This window comes from Anser anser (genome assembly GCF_964211835.1).
Source record: "Anser anser genome assembly, chromosome: 21".
In the NCBI taxonomy this organism is placed as follows: domain Eukaryota; kingdom Metazoa; phylum Chordata; class Aves; order Anseriformes; family Anatidae; genus Anser; species Anser anser.
In genome coordinates this window covers 4263435-4279401 of record NC_139742.1, presented here as the reverse complement: position 1 = coordinate 4279401, position 15967 = coordinate 4263435, and the positions used below count along the sequence as shown (strand labels likewise).

Here is a 15967-nt window from a genome sequence, read left to right as displayed (position 1 = left end):
AGCTGTAGCAACAGAGCAGGATTTGGCTTTTGAGTGCTCCCAAAGACTCCTGTTTTTTTTGAAATAATAAAAAAAAAATTATTAATTTTATTGGTGGATTGAGTCAAAAAATCCTCTCTCAATATTGCTAATTTTTCAGTCTAAAGAATTCAGCTCCCCTGGTTTCCTTGGCTTAGTTGTAGCCACAGGTAAGATTCTGGCTGCTTGCTGGTTTGTAGATCTCTGTTTCTGAGCTGGGACGTTTCTTTTTTTTCTCCTTTCTTTTTTTTTTTTTAATATTTTTTTTCACTCTTGAAAGATCTCAAAAGCTCCCCCTGATGGCAACAAAAAGGATTTTTCTAAGTACTTAATAAGTGGAAATGACTTAGCAGTAGCACAGCCTGAATCTACTGGCCACAATTCCATTCAGAAGAAGTGCAGCAGAACCGAGCGAAGTTGCAGTCTCAAACCCAGGAATTCACGTCACCCTCTTCCTCCACCTCAAACCTGACGATGGCCACACCACCTTACCTTCCTGCAGGCTTCGAACAGAACTCGCTCAAGAGTTTTCCTGGGACTGTAACCTTACTGCTTTTGCAGATTACCCTGTTAGGATGAGCTTGTTATGGCTACTTACACTTCAAATATACATGATAAAATTAATGAAAGCAAACAGTGAAATGAGAAAGAATTGTTGCATACTCGCAAGGCTTCTGGGAGAGGGCTTTTCAGCTCCTTACTAATTTGCAAACACTCAGGAATGTACAATTTGGCATCTGATTTTCAGAGATGTTGCACATATCCACAAAGCCCCACAGAAGTCAACAAGAAGCGCAGCTGATCAGCCCCACAGACCTTCCCTCCACAACAGCTCGACTTGCAATAAAGATACACAACACTGGCAACATCTGCAAAGTTTGGAATACAAGACCTCAAAGCAATTAAGCCTCTCAACAATCAAGAGGAAATTGTTAGGTAGCAAACAAACTACACCACGGCATAAACTCCCATAAACGTCCTGAAGATCTCAGAGGGATGCAAAAAAGCCACTTATACATGCGTGCCTGCTCAGCAGAAACAGTTTAAGATCAGAGTCTGTGTATTCCACTTTGCTATTATAATTTAACACGTAGAGGATACTGCAAATCAAATGAAAAATCACAAAGTCGAAGTGAACGGGCTCAACTTCAAATAAGAGCTAAACCAGGAAGAGTCTTGATGCCCAGGACACTGCTTGCTCCAGCTGAAAACTCCCCCGACATCGATGGGAACTCTGCCCATGCCTGGAAGAGCAGGCTCTCTAGCTTAAATAACACAGCTTCCAGTTTTTCCAGTGGAAAAAGTTAATTCTGCAAAATCCAGATTTTCTTAGGGGCATTATGATTTGGCTGCAATCATCAAAGAAAACAATTGAAACATTTCAATTCGATGGCACTGCAGCATTTCATTTTGAACATATTTGACCTTATACTCTTAAAATAGCAATGGCAAAAGCAAGTGCTTCACTGTTACCAAAACACAACACGTCAATGCCATGGGTTATAATTCCATTAACAAACTCAAGAGTATTCCAGCTACAGAGGAAAGGACCAAATCTTGACTTTCAGTATTTACAGTAGACAGAAGAAAGTACGAAAAGATGAGATTTACCTCTCGAGCACAAATTACACGTTCAATCAGTTTTACTTCCAATACTTTGAAAAAGCATAAAGGAAATGTGGTGCCTAAATTCTTGAGTCCTGCACGATAAAGAACAGAGAGTGGAAGAGTGATGTGATTTTCGGAATAGGGAGTAAATCTGGGATTCCTTAAGTCCATGGGTCAGATCTAACTTCCCTGACAACAGATGAAATTCTACCCTGCACAGATGGACATTTATTTTCTGCTTAAGCCAGTACTTAAGTGATGTACGGGCCTTCTGGCAGGGGGGTTTCTACCCAAGGAGAATAATCCTCCTGTTGAACTCGAGTGGAGTATTCTCCTAAGTAAAGGGAGCAGGATATTGTCCTGCATATAGATATTTTCACTAGAAAAAGAAAAAAAGCACCAAACCCTAGATACATGTATAGAGACAAGAATTAAAATAGATATTTATGATATTATGCCAAAAAAATAGCATTGAGCTACATGCTGCATGCAGTCATTATAAGTAGAAATACTCAGCAGGAATCTTAGCTGAAGCTGCCAATAACTCCCAGGTTCAAGACTAGAGCTGAGTGAATAAATCATAACAAATAATGGTTTTGTCAAATTTTGACTTTTTTTTCCCTCCTATTTGCAAGCAGCCTGCAAAACCTCTCAAATATGTTTGAAATTATATGCCCATTTCTCCCTCATATTTAGTCTTTCTCCAAGGCCAATTAGCACACGATTTGCTGTAATGTACACATTTTCACATTTGTTCTGCGGTAATTAGGCGAGGAAGTCACACAGCATTATTTTTGGCTCCCTGGGGGTCAGGTTTAATCACTCATGATATAGTAAAATTACTAATTCTACATACGATGGGAGATTCCACAGTTTGCAATCCTTTTCTTAAGAAATGGTGTTGGATCTTCAAATTACTCACGCGAAGGTCAATTAAAAACAACGTTTCTTGAAAGGCAAGCTGAACGGTCTGCCAGTTACGGCTGAATTGAGGCCCTACTATTTTGAGCAAGTATTTGTACATAGTTGTCCTCGCTGTGCACAACTCCATCAATCACAGCAGAGGTTTATATGGTTTTTACCCCTCACCGATATCCCAATCAAGTCTCTCCGAACTTGGCCTGGCTTGACGATGGCTGAAACGCAATCCAACAGCGGCTCTGTTCAGAATCAGACAGGGCCCAGACACCAGATTTTAATGCAACGTGTTGGATTCAGGGAATATTTTATGCAATCAACAATGGTATGATAGGAATCACGCTGCCTCCACAGAATAGCGAGGAATGAAACCCAAAGAGCCGAGAACGGCTTCAAAGCAACAGGGATTTAGGCATTCCGGGTTGTGGATCCCGTAAAACCCAACACCTCGTTGGAGACAGAGCCACACACTTGGTGTCCGAAGGGCGAGACAGGAGCTACGTGGAATGTCGCCACAGCCCCTCGTGAGCCCAGGAAAAGGCAGGAACACTAATAACTGAAGAAACAACAATAAAAAAATGCCAAATATGTTCAATCCTGGAAAAGATTTAACAGAAGACCTAATTTGGACTCAGTGTAAATTTGCCAAATTTTTTTAAAATGTTTTCTCTATCTGTTCTTCCTCCTCATATTTTCAAAAGGACAAACAATTAAAAGCCTGTGTGCTGCCTTTATCCTTGCACTCTGTGCTAATGAAAGTCCTGAGTTTCTGGGTGCTTTGCTAACTATCGCCTGCATGTTCATAATGCCTTATAACTATGCTAACTTGAGCAGGAATCAAAACACCAGTACTACATTTCCTTTATTAGTGGGTAAGAGACTCTCCTGCTGCTGCTCTCCCAGTTGTCCCATGTGTGAAATACACACTCTGGTACTTTACGTCAATGAAACAGCCTCATGTCAATTTGAAATATACCATTTAATCCAGAAAAGCTTACTGAACAATTAAGAACTGCAATAAATGACAATCAAGACTAAACACATAATTGATAGCTTTATAAAGGTATCAGTAATTTTATAAAGTAATTTGCAGTCAGTGGCTATAAATTCCTATTTAAACCTGGCATACCACTCTTTTTTGCCCTGCAGAGAGCTGTATTACCTAACAATAGTGATGCCTGTTCGCCTGGAATTCAGTTACTTTATCCTTCAAATTTCCCACATGAAATATCGTATTTCCAGAAAAGTTACATATTCTTTGTATTTTTTTTTTCACCGCATTCTTGAAATACATTCTCGGGGGTTGGGCTCTAATCTCTATCCTACAACATTGTGGTGAGAGCAAAAAGAGATGTTGCTCACCGTAGAGGACGTAAACAACGGGGCGAAACCTTCATCCTCAATTAAACCACGCAAATATTGACTATAGCCGTGGGCCCACCTGAATTTGGACTGCATACCATAATTCTGGGCGTTGGGGACTGGCTGTGTGGATAAAATCCTCGCTCAGGTGTGGCGAGGGAACTGCCAGGACCTCGTCTCGCCTGTCCACGCCGCAGCCCCATGGCCCCACACACACGCTGGGGACGCACCGAGCCTCCAGAGCAGCCCCGGTGGGTCTCTGTGGGGTGACTCCAGGATCAGGCCCCTCGCCTCCCGCCCTGCGGGGCCACATCCCGACACGGAGAGGGAGACCGCTTCCTAACCCAGCAGACTGATGGGGGCAGCAAAATCACAGCCTAAAGGAAGAGATGCTGAGCGGAGGAAGGACCTCCTGGGTCTCAGGAGTGCCCACAGGCCCCTGCCCACCCCTGGGCTCCCCCGTGCACCCTTGGTGGGGCCGAGCTCCCGGCACCCTCCTGGCATCGCCCCTGGATCCAAAGCCCTCCTCCTCTCGCAGGGGTTTAGAAGCCCAAGGAGGACACAAACGCTCTTTGCCTCACCTTCCCCTCTGGGTTCAGGAGGCTGACAGACAGAATGCCTCTTTTAGAAGTCTGTTTGCCCACGGATTTAAGATTCTCAGATGAAGTCGGGATGCTGAAGCCCAGAACTACAGAACACTGTTTTTATCAATTCTCCACTTTTTCCCCAATGAGAAATTTCTGAGGGGCCACGAAGAGGGAATATTTAATGCTACCCTTGAAAAAAAACAGGTAAAACCCAGGAGAGTACCTAAGCTTTTCCAGGTTTTCCAGAATAAGATGTGAGTTCCCAAATCATCTCACTCAAAAGCTATGGATCCTCCACTGCTTCTGGGGCTCGCTCAAATGCTGGTGAAATTCTGGTGAATACCTATTCTGCCTGAAATCCTGCTCATGTTAGCATTTTAATACCATGAGTTTGTATGAGTTACTTGGGGAACCTGGCTGGGAAGGAAAGGGGAACAAGACAAGCAGCTGACTGCCCACAAAGGGAAAAACTCCCCATGATTTGCAGCTCCTAGCAATTCGCAAATACTGGTAGCTGGTTTTTGAGACCAGACAGAGAACTGCACAGCGCCATTGCTTTATTCACCCTTGAACATTTTCAGCTTGCTCAGGAGAAGAGATCATTTCACTGAACCAAAGACCTATCAGACAGCGCTGCACAGCCAAAATACTGTAAGATGGGCAAGACGGGGGCTGGCTTCTTACAGCAGGGTCCCCTGCATTTGTAAGCGTGTGGGGCACTAGCAGATATGTCCCACCAAACCGGCACATACCCGCAACACAAAGCACACCGCTGCAGTTGCTGCTCATTAGTCACCGCCCCGTTGGCAAGTCTCAGCCAAGAGGTCAAGGACTGGGCGAGCTGTGGAGCCTAAACTATCCTCTTAGACCTACTGATGTTTTCCCCACACGATAAATAACATGCATGGGTGCAGCGAGGGATGGGGGGAGGCTGCTTTGGGAAGGCAGACGGGGCCTCTGCTAGCTGGGTACCTGTTCGGAAGATACATGGAGGTCATCAGTCTTCCAGCGCTCCGCTTTGACGTCTTCCTCTAGCCATACATCACTTTTAAAGCATTAAAGAGAGAGAGAGGTCACTTCTAGGTGTCCTGGGGAAGCGGAGGGCGGCTCTCCAGCACCTCGTGCCGGGTGGGCAGGGGCACCAGTGGCTGGGTGGGCCCGGGGGTGCAGACGGGGGCTGTGCCCGCTGCTCCCTCGGCTCCCCCAGTGCGCTGTCGGCACACTGCGGTACTGTATAGAGGAGCCTGAACTGCTGTGACAGCCAGAAGGGAAGCGTGGTGCTGGCACACAAGTACACGTCCTGAGAAACAAGGAGCAGGACTCAGACAGATGGGAATACATGGCCCAGGAATAGTCTAGAAAATCCAAACATATCAAGCCATGTTTTGGTATTCACAGGCATCGTCTACGGGAAAGTTTAACATATCTAAATGTCTTTCCTAAACTAAATTTCTGCTCCAATGCCAGTACTAACAGGATTGACAAGAGAAACCTGTCATGTCTTGCTATTGAAAAAGATAATCAAGCAAGCGATAAACAAATTGATCAGGAGAAAGACACCGTGCGTCATTCTGCAATGAGACAGCCAAAAGACAGAATTCAGAGGAAAAACTTCTCTCTGCAGTTGAGAGCAATTCACAGCAAAATGGGATTTCCCCTCCCTGCTTTCATTTGAATGGCATTTGAAAAACACAGCTGCGAAGTGCCATGCACACAAGGTATGGAGCCAAGCAGGGAGCCCTCCTTGCAGCCTTCAGTCCTGTCTTCACAGCATGCGGTGCCCAAAGTCAAGCCTTCAACTCAAATGCTCCCAAACCTTAAGAGGCATCTGTCCTGTCCCGCCTTGGGCCCTCGAGGTAACCTGTAAATCGGCGGTCAGAGGCAAGCTTCTGCCCCAACCTGACCCAGGAGGCTACAGCAACGCGAACGTGACGCATGCGGCATGCGAGCCCCCCCTCTGCCAGCATTATACCCAAGCCCTGAGCACGGAGCAAGGCGACCATCCACCTGCCTGGGAGATAATAACCAGTCCTTTCTAACTGTGCTTAGCTCCAAACTTTGCAATGCTGCATCACTTTGTCACCCCCCTGCACCTGAACCAAGCCCTCAAGAGTCCTTCTGCAGCTTCCTCACCATACATCCGGCTGCCTCATCTTCCTGTGCCCCCCCAGTGCTCTGCCACCAAAATCCACAAATATTAATCGATCTGTCAAAAGAAAGTTCAGGCAAGGATGTATTAAATCAAAACATTCCAGTCATACCTCCCAGGCTTCTCAGTGCAACCGAGATTCCTCAAATACGGTTTAAAAAAAAAAAAAGAAAAAAGAAAAAACAAGACAAAACAAAACCAAGAAGGAAAGAGCAGAAAGGGTGGAAATAGAAACCAGACAGATGAAAAGCAGAACGAAAAAGAAAACCAACAACAAAACACAAATAAGTTGGAGGACAGCCCTCACTAAAAGCTGCAGTATTTTTTTGTTGTTGTTAAGAATTTGGCATAGGTGGCTTTCTGTGATATGTCACTGCATGACATAAATACAATATAGCAAGCATTATAGGAAACGATTGCCATATGTGAGGGTGGTGGCAGCCTGTGCTTTCCCCGCCACCCCCTATTGCTTTTGTCTGCACTAAAACTGCGTTTAAACTAGTGAAATCCATCTCTATCTGTCTTAATGTATAAATACATTTTCGGCCAAGACCCACCACTGGCTACAGTTGTATGGCAACTCTCAATCGAAATGTCTAAGCAAGGTTTTGACTTCATCGTGAGTTCATTGTTAATGCATTTAACAGGATTTTCAAAAATTCTCTTTGCTCTTTGAGGTGATACCCGGTTCTCCAGTGATAGGTAGCAGACCCCGCCGCTGCAGGGCTGCTTGCTAGTGAGTGTCAAACCCTGTTTTCCCACTAGCACAGAAAACAGAAAACATCGTATGGACAGCTATAAAAGCTGCAGAGAAGTGGATCTGAGGAAAGCATAACCTGGTTTGTACTGGAGGATATTTCACGTGTCCTCCTCTTAGGACTGCTTGCTGTTGCATGAGGACATCAGCGTACAGAACGGACACGCTATAGGGACCGGGCTCTTGTGACCCACAGCAGTGGCAGCTCAGATACGCTGCCTAGGCAGGTAGCTCTACCTACGAGTATGTGAATGACCTGGTTAAGAATCTCAAGAAAATAGAAAATTCCTCAGGAGGCAAAAACTAGAATTGAAATATCAAAATTTATCCTGTAGCGAAAAATAGCCTCCTTTCATTCTTTTGCTACCAGTGCTTTAAAAAAGAACGAGGAAAAAGAAAAGTGTATCAAATGGAAACCCAAATAATACATGAAAACATTCTCCAAAACTAAATAGGCATAGAATCACAAAGCCCTGTATAAATTCAATAATATTCATAGAAAACATTTAAACCTACAGACTTAAACTTAATTTTCTAGAGTACATTTCTATAGTGCAATACAAATCTCATTAAATTCCATAGTTCATGATATTTATACAAAAAGGTACCCGCTGCTATTAAATGCTATATGACCCACCCAGAAAGGTTAGTAACTCTTTCTGGGTTACAAAAAAAAGTTTAGACTGATTTTAATTTGATCAGACTTGTTTTCAGAATAGTGCACTGAATAGTTACTAAGAAAAATAGGGCGGCTTTTTGTCCACAAATGAAATCAACTTTGTTAGGAGTATTCACAATATTTCAGCCCTAAAATATCATATGCTCCAAAACAGTGCATGCTTTGTGCCAAATAATGTCTTGCCAGGTTTTAATAGGAAATGATGTATGTGGAGTCTACAGCAATTACTTCATGGGGAATGTGGGCAGTTCTCCTGCTAAAGGTGCGGGGTTGGTGAGTCCCGTTGTACAGGTTTTGGGGCAAACCCAACAAAATCAAGAACTATATGGGTATATTGGTGCCTACTTTTAAAATTATTTCAGTCCAAGCAAAGGATTTAAATAAGGGTTGATAGTCAACTGTTTTCCAACCTTGTTGAGCATGACCAAGGCTGTTAAGTTGATCTGATATTCTGAAAGCCTTCTGTGATGTCATCTGTTGGAAGTCATCATGAGTCTGCACTCCTCAAAACCTTACCTAGAAAACTCCCGGGAGGTAGCAGAGGGACCAGGACAGTGGTGAAGCACACAGAACTTTTGCTGACATTTGTCACACAAGGTGAAGCCTTTGGTGTTAGTATCTTTTGCCAACACTAAAGTCACCAAGACTGCCATCAGAAAAATGCAGTTGAAAACTGAGAAAGATTATCAGGCTCAATAAGCAGTACTTTAAACCACATCCTACATTGGGTTTTTGTTTCCTTGTTCCACTAACTTGTTCCACTAACTTTTAATAAGGATGATTTTAACAATGGCACGAAATTAAGAGAGAGAGGGAAGAAGAAAAAATGCACAACTGTTTGTTTAGATTGGGCCACTTTGTGAATTTTTCTCTTAATTTTGTGCAAAGATTGGCTTTAAGAAGAAACACATTTCTGGAATTGGGAACCTACAGCATGGTACTGTGTTCAGGACACCATGCCAAAGTGTCTCTTTAATTATTTTTTAGATGAATTTTCCTTGTTCTCAGCTAATGGGTAACAGATCATGTCACAAAAATATTCCACATCCCTATTTATCCAGCAGAAGAGAACTTTCTCTAAAAGTTTTCAAGGGGCTTAAAGCATACAGTCAGAGAGTTTTCAGAACCAACACCTGTGGGCTGTAGGCATCTAGTTCAGGCTCACCAGAGCCACATTCAGCCAATGACTTCCAGCTTCAGCTGCAATTTAAGGCTAAATTCAGGGTATTCATAAGGCAACAGACCTGTTTGCCTTTCTCTGTTCCCTCACTGCCTCCACATCCAAGGCATAAAACCCTAACAGAGCTCCTGGAAGTACATGTCCAGCTTCAACAGCCCTTTAAAAGGTACAGAATAAACCTGCTCGGGCAATCAAGGTGTTCTTGATCCTTAAGACTACTGAGTGCATAAGAATTAGCTGATACTCCTGAGTCATCGTCATGCAGAAGATCTACAAGAACCCCCAACACAATCCACTCTCAGCTCTGAAGGGCATTGAGGTCCCTGGCAGGAGTCACAGTGGGAAGCTGGCAGAGGAACCCAGCTCTCGAAGCTCTTGGCTCCCCCAGGTTCAGCCTGGTGCTTCAGGAACCACTGCCAGAGCAGCACGTGAGCAAGGGAGAAGGACAGAACCGGTACAAGGGGCTGACCACTGCCCCAGGCAGCCCGGATCCTGGGGACGGGATGGGATCCCCTCCCTGCAGGGAATCGCACTTTTCTCGAACACGAGTCCTTCCCAAAAGGGCTGCTGAAGCCAGCCTGCTTTTTGTTCTCAGTAATCACTTTACCAATATTTCAAAGGCATTATGTAACTGAAACGGTGTAAAGTTATTGCTACCGACATTGTCAATAAATCATTAACATTTCTTAACAGGAACAGCACAACTGTTCATGTCACGGCTGTCTCATTCACTTTCAAATCAAAGCTTTCAAATTAAATATTCATTTAATATTAAAATATTAATGCAGTCCCACTGTTTCTGTAACAAATATTAATTTCTTATGGCATTTCCAGGCAAATGCATATATTATAAACTTCATCTCCCACAGGAAGGCCCTCAGCCTTCCCCTTCCCTCTCTCAGCATTATCCTGATCCCGGGCCAGGAAGGGACTTTGAGAGAATGAGGAGGGGCTGCCTGAGGAAGGGGAAGCAAGGTGGATAATTTCACCTAAAGTGTACCCCATTCCTCCCCTCCCACACAGCCTCCCCACCCTTAGATCAGGATATCGAAGGCTGCCATTATATCTCCCGCCTACAGGATGAGTCATTCATACATTCAGCAATTCCTGTTGGAAAAAAACAGTGAATGCCTCTGTCACCAGAGCCCATTACAGAAATTAAACTTTGCAAATCATCAGGGAGGGGCAAGATTCAAAGCCTTTCAGGGCGCACGCCTGCTCTCCCAGGCCTCCGTAGAGGCAGAACTGAGCTGACCATCAGCTTTTCCAGCCCCAATGCCTACGGCAGGCAGCACGCACGTACCCAGTAGGAAGCAGGTCAGAGGAACCGAGCACTTCTCTCTTCTTTTCCCCCCAGTGGCTGGTTCACCTGAGGCAAAAAGGCACCGACGGCAGTCGGCAGTGGCTCTCCCATTGCTGTACCACAGGCCGACTCCTGAGGGCTGCCCGAAGAGCTCCCCTCATCCACCCACCTCTGGCTCCTGCCGGCTGTCCCCGCGTGCTGTGGGGCTCCCTGGGCCGCAGAGGGCCTGGAGCACTGCGAGGAAAGCCTCAGGCTTCCAAGGCCTTCACTCTAGGGGAAGCTGAGATCCCGAGCAAAAGCTAAGATTACTCACTGAGAAACGGCCATGCTATATCTCCATTCAGAGCAGCTAATTTTCTACACAGTTTACTATAATTACTTCTGGTGCTTGTAGTTTCCTTATCCCTCCTCCCGGGACCATTAAGTCTAAGTTACTCTTGTATAGAGTGTGGAATAAAAGCTCCTCAGCCTTCAGGCTCTTTGGTATTTTCTCTCACTATTTCCTTCTCCAGTTATGAGGCATCTTTTTTTGTTTTTGTTTTTACAAAGTACTTCATCTGCATAAAATTCATTCACATGCACTGTTCAGGGGAGGGGAAATCGTTCCTCATCTCAATTTGCCAAGGGCTCCAGACCTCTCTTTCTCCACGTATCAGCCCACGAGCTCTTTGGGACGGGATTAGCATTGACAACAAGCTTCTAACAGGAGTGGGCACAGGTTTCAACAGAAACACTCTGGCAATGGACATCATCAGTTGTTTCAGATTGGTAGTTGGACACATTTCCCCCTCAGTAAGAGGGGCAGGAGGTGCTTCCCTGGAGGTACCACGTCTCCTTATGCCCTTCTCACCCCGGGTGTTCATGGCCTGAGTGCTCAATGGGCTGCTGTCTCCGTTAATTCCGAAGACTAGAGGGCAGAGAGCTTAGGTTAAAATCTGTTAGCGCAAATGGGATCTCACCTTTCTTCGTGACTTGCTGTCAGAGGGCAAGATGCAGGAGCCATTTAATCACCTACAGATTAAAATCATGGAGGACTTTGACAGGGCTAACCTCTTACCACTGGCAGAGGAGTTTGGATGTGTGGCCTGCCTGAGGTGGAGCTAGGCTGTTCATGCTTAGCAATCTTTCTTTCAGTGCCAATCCCATACAGAGACAATATTTTTCTGAAAAGCCTGCTCTTGTGCAGAAACCGGTTTCCCATAGGTGGGCTATGAACCCCTGGCTACTCACCAGCATGCCTGATGACCCCAGTGTTGGAATCGGGTTTCCTGGAAGTCCCAGAAATCTGGTGCCAGGGTACAACCATCATCAGAACCATGGGGACCCACTGATTCGGTCAGGCAAAAACCTCAGTCACCCACCACCCCTCCTCTCACAGCCTCATCATTCCCCCTCCCCTCTCAGCAGCCATCTCGTGCTAAACCTCTCTTGCCCAAAACTTGTTCCTTTGCTTCTAGCCCCAAATGTAATATTCACCTCCCCTCTTCTTTCCCCATCTGTAATTGCATCCTTCTCCTCTCTTACTGTCCAACTCCTTCACGTTCATTTTCTTTCTCCCATTACTCTCACTTTCCATTCTCTCCCCTCATCCTTCCCACATCTAAATAGTACCTGTCCTTCTTTATCTACCACTTCATCCTTTCTCCTTCTAAAGAAGCATCCGGCTCCTGGAAGCATTCATTGCCTATTTTACCTCCTCTCTGTAAAATACTTCCTGAAAAAAAAAAAAAGACGCTACATAAAAATAAACTATATTCATTTTTGAAAGTCCCCGTGCCCATTAAGCCACTGCACTCAGCTGAGTTTTTTTTGCAGCATAAAGCCTCCTGCAGTCCCATTATAGTTGACTAAGAATAAAACATGGTTTGAAAATAATCCCAACAAGTCTACCATTGCTGATTTCCTCCTGTGCTTCTTAACCCATTACAAAAATCAACGTATTAGAAGAAGCACTCCACCCCCAGGTTTTAAAGACAGCGCCCAAAGGGGAAAGGGGAAGGGAAGGCATATGGGACAGATCCTGCTGATCCCACCAAGCTGCTCCCAGCCCTTGAGCAATGCAGAGAGCAGATGCAGTGCTGCCAACTGCTCACCTTGCCCTGTGCCACAGCACCCAGCTGCACATTCGCTGCTGCTGAGGACACCTTTGAGCGACAGTGGTCAACCAGAGATTAGGGAGGGTGTACCTGGGCCTCCAGAAGGGACACAAGAAACCGAAACAGAAGAAGTACAGGAGCAGCCTCAGTAGCAGACAGCAGTGATGGAATGGGCCCTGGGCCTGGCAACAGGAGCACGTGGCCAAAGGCCCAGCGGGGCCTGGCTCCACGGCCATGCCTTGGGGTGGGTGCGCAGGAGGAAGCAGCATGGACGTGAGGCATGAGTCAGGGCCACACCTCGCTGGGGGCTGTCACCGGCCTCTGACACTGGCATGCAGGAGGACTCCGGCATCAGTGGGAAGGTTTTCTGGGTCCTGACCAATGAAGCGATTGCCGTGGAGGATATTAGGGTGTTTTCTAGAAAAGGCTCAAGGCAGAAGCTAGGTCTTTGCTCTGGCTTCCCTTCTTCCACACCTCCAAAACGGATCAAAATGGATCCCAAGGTAGAGGAAAAACTCTGAATGTGTAGTCAGTAACTCCCTCTCCCTCATTCTGAACAAGTTATTTTAAAATACTAATAATTGCATTAGGGATGAGCACATTTTCCAGCTATCCAGCTCACTCTCCTTCCCTAATGCTGACACTTCAAATAGGCTGTTATAGAGTCATACCATTACTAGATTAAAAGGATGTCGCAGGCAGCCTCAATTATGGATTCAAGTGATTGCATTAAGTGAAAAAATCTCCTGAAAATATTAACATTACCTAACGTTATTCTCCGCAGTCATGGCATGCTGTACCTGCAGGAAGAAGAATTAGAAAAGCCCTACATCCTGTATCAGGAGGTGGGTAGTGTTGGCCCTATTTGATGATGCTCAAAAAATTTCATACAAGAGAAACTCGAGATGCCCAGCAAAATCCATAGTAGCACAGACTTGGACCCTTTTCAGCTGATGTATTTCTATTCCTTGAAAAACAAACATAAAAAAATTGCCACTAAAACAGCAAGGCCCTAAAGAACTACCAGTAAGATAAAAAGTCCATAGGTTCACACTACATCATAGCAGGGAGCCAAGCAGGGCAGGTATGGGGGTATTTAGGTTTTCCCTTATTTTGTCTTTCACCAAAGCTTCTCTTGCTACCCACACCAGCTCTCAACCTGTCACTATCCTAAGATCAGACCAGGCAAAACTTTTCCCCTACCTTCCCCCAGATGCTGAGCAGATCAGCATGTCATGTCAGTGTCACTGGCTCTGCTCGCATTCTGCAGACAGCTCTGCTGCTTTCAGCATCGGTAATCCTCTCCTCCAGCTATTAAATGTATAGAGGCACTCCTCCCTGTGTTCTGCTATCCAAATTGGTGCCTACCTAGAAGCCTTTAGGATAATGGGGCACTAATACCACGTCGATTAACAAGAAGCAAAGAGCACTGTCTTTAACCAAAGCTCACTTCTAGGCAAGGCTAAAATGTAGCCCCTCTCTGCATAATGTGCACAGTGTACTGTTCCCTACCTTCATTCTCCAGCTTTCTCCAGCCTTTGTTCTCTAGTTCTCTCCACTTTGCTCATTTCATATCAAATTAGGTAAATACTGACATTTTCCTTTGGAGATCACTTTTGAACATCAAAAGGTTCAGAAGTTTGTGTTAAGGACTCTTCCAGAAGTTCAGGTGTTTTGCTGCCTCTGCTCTCAGTTTCTCCAAAATTCTTCAACATTCAAAGGAGGACTGGAAACCTTTCCTAGGATTTACCTTTACTTTCTATATCTTGCGTACGATGCCATCAGAACAGCCTCTGACACGACACACTGACACTCCTGGTGCTGTGAAGCCAGGAATCACAGAGGTCTACACAATCTAAAGCTTTCTGAAAAGGTAACTCAGATCTCCTTCAAAACACTGAGCTCACAATGTACATTGAGTTAAGCCAAAGATGTGGGGGAAAATCTGCTTTTCATTTCTCCAAAATTGTGTCACTTAGCCTTAGCCTGCAGCCTGCAAGATGGACAGAATTATATATTCCTATCATTTGTGCTCTGTCTCAGATCAGACAGGCTGAGGATGATGATGCATCCTCAAGAAGCTGCCATGGCAGAGCTATAAGAGTTATTACAGTGACAAGTAGCTACTGCCTGGCCACTACCCAGGAGAAAGTTTGTGCACTGTAAGCTATCTAAAAAACTAAGCAGGATTTTTCTTAAAATTAATCAGGGCTACTGTATTTTATAGCCAGGTAAGTGCCAAATGTATATTTATATCAGAACCTGACACTTCACACAGTATACAAAGTCCTAGGCCCTAAGTCTTTCAAATTTTTACTATTTTAGTTTTTGCCTTATCATGTTTTCTTAAAAAAAAAAAAAAGCCATCTGTTGCAATTATAGCAATGAATTACACCACCACAGATGGAAGAAAATTCATAAGGTTGCAGAGTCAAGATTTCAGTGATTAGGAAATCCCTGAATTATGCTTGATTGTGCAATCAAAATTTGTTCCCCATGTGCACACACACTAACAACAACCTCCTGAATGCTGTGATCACATGCTCTTCTATCACATGTTGCTTACCTCTGCCTCACTCAAGGCACAGATCTTTGCTCCACGAATGAAGTGGGGTGGAGAGAAAACGAAGCTTTATTTTTTGCATGTGAGTACAGCACAGGAGAGAGGTCTCTTCTTCTGCCATGTGTTGGTAGCTCAGGTGCAGGAGCTCCAACACCATGCTACGTGCACAGCTGGAGACAGAATTAGCTGCAAATGTAGCAACAGCAAAATGCACATCAGCAGTACTGGAGTGAGGCCCCCACTATCAACAAATGTCAAGTCTTTTTCTGTGGAAGTTTGAGAGTTTCACGTTGGAACAGCTGTGAGTTTGTTTGTTTTGTGTTTTTGGCTTTTCTTTTTTTTTTTTTTAATGGGCAATACAACATGATTTCCTCCCAATTTGTTCCTGGAAAGAGAAGACTAGCTTGGCTCAAATGTTTTAAGAGATGAACCAGCAGGGAAAATTTCAGCCTGAATGAGTAACTGAAAAAAAAAAAAAAAAAAGGAAAGTCAAGGTTTTATGTAAAAAGCATTAGAAAACTGTAACCTTGGCTGTTACTTCTCATATGGCCTAGATGCAGAAGTAGCTACACCTGAGGGCGTTCCTTTTTAGGTAGGTCTGGGGTTTACTTTGTTTGTTTTTAAGCCCTAAGTGAAATGCTGGACTAATCACATTTTCTCTTGTAGCTATACAAAATTAAGCAAACAGTTTTGGCCAAAAGAGATGGAAAAGAACAGAAAACAAAGCTTTTGAGAGTCTGAACGTTT

General features: G+C 44.7%; 1 protein-coding gene across 16 annotated transcripts in view; it reads right to left on the bottom strand.

Annotated features, from left to right (window-relative positions):
- PAPPA (pappalysin 1) overlaps positions 1 to 15967 on the bottom strand; it is a 361421-nt gene that overhangs the window by 184663 nt on the left and 160791 nt on the right. The window lies entirely within an intron of this gene.